Raw genomic sequence first — 3,134 nt, forward strand, 5'->3', positions numbered from 1 at the left:
TATAATACTTATAATAGTAGTACAATTATAAAAATTAATTTTACAAAATTAGACTATATATTTAAAAACTAATGAACAAAACTATACTTAATTACAACAACGAATTACACAATTAATATCTTGTTGCAACAATTACATAAAGAAAATAAATAACTAAGCTTTAACCATTCAACAATACATTATTTATTGATTTACAATAATTATCAACATTAAAATAATAACTATAATCATGTTATAATTGTCTGGACTGCCAGTATAAATCCAACATGAATCCTGTTAGTACCTATTACTTTATAATTAATGCCCACTCAATGAGAAGTTTTTTTAAATCCTTTTTTTTCATTTTTACATTATTGATGTGATTCGGTAAAGAATTAAGTAATGCAGGAACAATGTACTTCTTTAATCGTTTACCATAGGTATTATTATATCTATCTGTGATAAAGCTCATTGCTCTCAAATTGTATCCACTTTCTACATTTACCCTGTATTCACTGTTGTAAAAGTTGTTAAAAATAATTAATAATTTAAATAGACCTCTAACTGACAGAAACCTTGTAAGATTATTTAAATTAGTGTCATAATTGTTATCAGAATCATAAAGAGCAATCAATTATTCGGTTTAATTCTGGCTGTATTTATTATGTTAAATTTTATTCATGATGATATTTCTAAGGAAATTCCTTTTTAATTTATTAATGAATTTTAAGTTCATGGCAATTTTCTGCCACTCTTAGAATGGCTTAGATAGTAGTGGTAATTCATTAAATGAGTGTTCGGGGGGTGGTGTAATTGAAAATCATTCAATTGAGGATGATTTATTGTTTTTGAAAATTGTAATTCGTTTAAATGCTATAGCTTCTCATATAATAAATATGAATATTATAATTCTGATTATTGAAATTAATGATCCTATGGATGAAATTATGTTTCATGTCATGTAGTTATCTGGATAATCAGAGTATCGTCATGGCATTCCTGCTAAACCTAAAAAGTGTTGTAGGAAGAATGTTACGTTTACTCCTAAAAATATGGTTGAAAATTGAATTTTTAATCATTTTTTATTTATTCTTATACCTGTTATTAGTGGGAATCAGTGGATGATTCTTGCTATAATGGCGAATACTGCTCCTATTGATAGTAGGTAATGAAAGTGGGCTACAACATAGTATGTATCGTGTAAAATTACGTCAATTGAAGAGTTAGCTAGAATTACTCCTGTTAATCCTCCAATAGTCAATAGAAATACAAATCCTATAGATCAAATCATTTGGGGTGATTTTTTTTTTGTTATTCCTTGTATTGTGGCCATTCATCTGAAGATTTTAATTCCTGTTGGTACTGCAATAATTATGGTTGCAGAGGTGAAGTATGCTTGTGTGTCAATATCTATACCTACAGTAAATATGTGGTGTGCTCATACAATAAATCCTAAAATACCAATTGCTAGCATCGCATAAATTATTCCTAGATGGCCGAATGTTATTATTTTTCCTCTTTCGTTAGTAATAATGTGGGAGATTAATCCGAATCCTGGAAGGATTAAAATATATACTTCTGGATGTCCAAAGAATCAGAATAAGTGTTGATATAGGATTGGGTCTCCACCTCCTGTGGGGTCAAAAAATGAGGTATTAAAGTTTCGGTCTGTTAGTAGTATTGTGATTGCTCCAGCTAGTACTGGTAATGATACTAGTAGTAGAACTGCTGTAATTAGGACTGATCAACAGAAAAGGGGTATTTTTTCTATAGTTATTCCTTTTGGTCGTATATTTATTGTTGTTGAAATAAAATTAATCGCTCTTATAATTGATCTTAATCCTGCGATGTGAAGAGAAAAAATAGTTAAGTCTACTGAAGGTCCTGAATGTGCGATTTGGGCTGAGAGAGGAGGGTAAACAGTTCATCCTGTTCCTGATCCTGAGCCCACAATTGATCTTGCAATTAAAAGTGTAATTGATGGTGGTAATAATCAAAATCTTATGTTATTTATTCGTGGAAATGCCATGTCTGGTGCACCAATTATTATAGGAACTAGTCAGTTTCCAAATCCTCCAATTATGATTGGTATTACCATAAAGAAAATTATAATGAATGCGTGTGATGTTACGATGGTATTATAAATTTGATCATTTTTAATTATTGATCCTGGTTGTATTAATTCTAATCGAATAATTATTCTTCTTATTGTTCCAAGTAATCTAGCTCAGAGCCCAAAAATAAAGTAGAGAGTTCCGATATCTTTGTGATTTGTTGAAAATATTCATTTATTCATTGATAATGGGATGGCTGATTTAGGTGATAGATTGTAAATTTATTTAAGGTTTTAAACCTCTCATTATTTGTCTTGTATTCAATTATGATTCTATATTGCAAATATAGAGGTGCGTAACTTGCTAAGGCTTATTTATAATAATAATTTTAACTTTGAAGGTTAATAGTTTTTTTTAACTTAAATCCTTCTTTTTAGTTTAATTTAAAAATTATTATTATTGGAATTCCTATTAAATTTAAGATAATTGGTATAATTGATTCTTTTTTTATTTTTTATTTATTTGATTTGGTTATTGTAGGGATTATTATATTTAAGTATATGAATGTCGACATAATTTATGAAATTAATATAATTAATGGAATTATTGGTGCTATACAAATTGTTGATTTTATAATTTTTCATTTTATTAAAAATCCTGTAGTTTGAGGTATACCTCTTATTGATAATGATGAAATTATTAGGGATGTTTTTGTTAAGTTTGTTTGACTATTAATTTGGTTTATAAAATTGATGTTATTTTTCTTGAATGTGTTTATCATGGTTAAGTTGATTGTGGTATACATAATTAATAGAAGAGTAAATTGTTGTTTTGAAATTATTAATGAAAAGATTATTACTGGTGAATTTGAAATTGATGAATATGCTATTAATTTTTTTAGTGATGTTTGTTTTCTTCCTGAGATTGGTGCTATGATTATCGATATAATTATTGATGTTATTATTAATTTAATTCTGGTTACTTGGGTTGCAATAATTGTAGGAATGATTTTTTGTATAGTTATCATTATTATGCATATCTCTCATCTTATTATTTGTATGATTCTTGGTACTCATAGGTGGAATGGGATTATACCTATTT

At 27.5% G+C, this 3,134-nt stretch overlaps 1 pseudogene; it reads right to left on the reverse strand.

Moving 5' to 3' along the window:
- Positions 1-1,548: 1,548 nt before the first annotated feature.
- On the reverse strand, positions 1,549-2,245 carry LOC142331636 (cytochrome c oxidase subunit 1-like; annotated as a pseudogene).
- Between the last annotated feature and the right edge of the window lie 889 nt (positions 2,246-3,134).

The sequence above is a fragment of the Lycorma delicatula genome, chromosome 10, assembly GCF_047948215.1.
Source record: "Lycorma delicatula isolate Av1 chromosome 10, ASM4794821v1, whole genome shotgun sequence".
Classification (NCBI taxonomy): domain Eukaryota; kingdom Metazoa; phylum Arthropoda; class Insecta; order Hemiptera; family Fulgoridae; genus Lycorma; species Lycorma delicatula.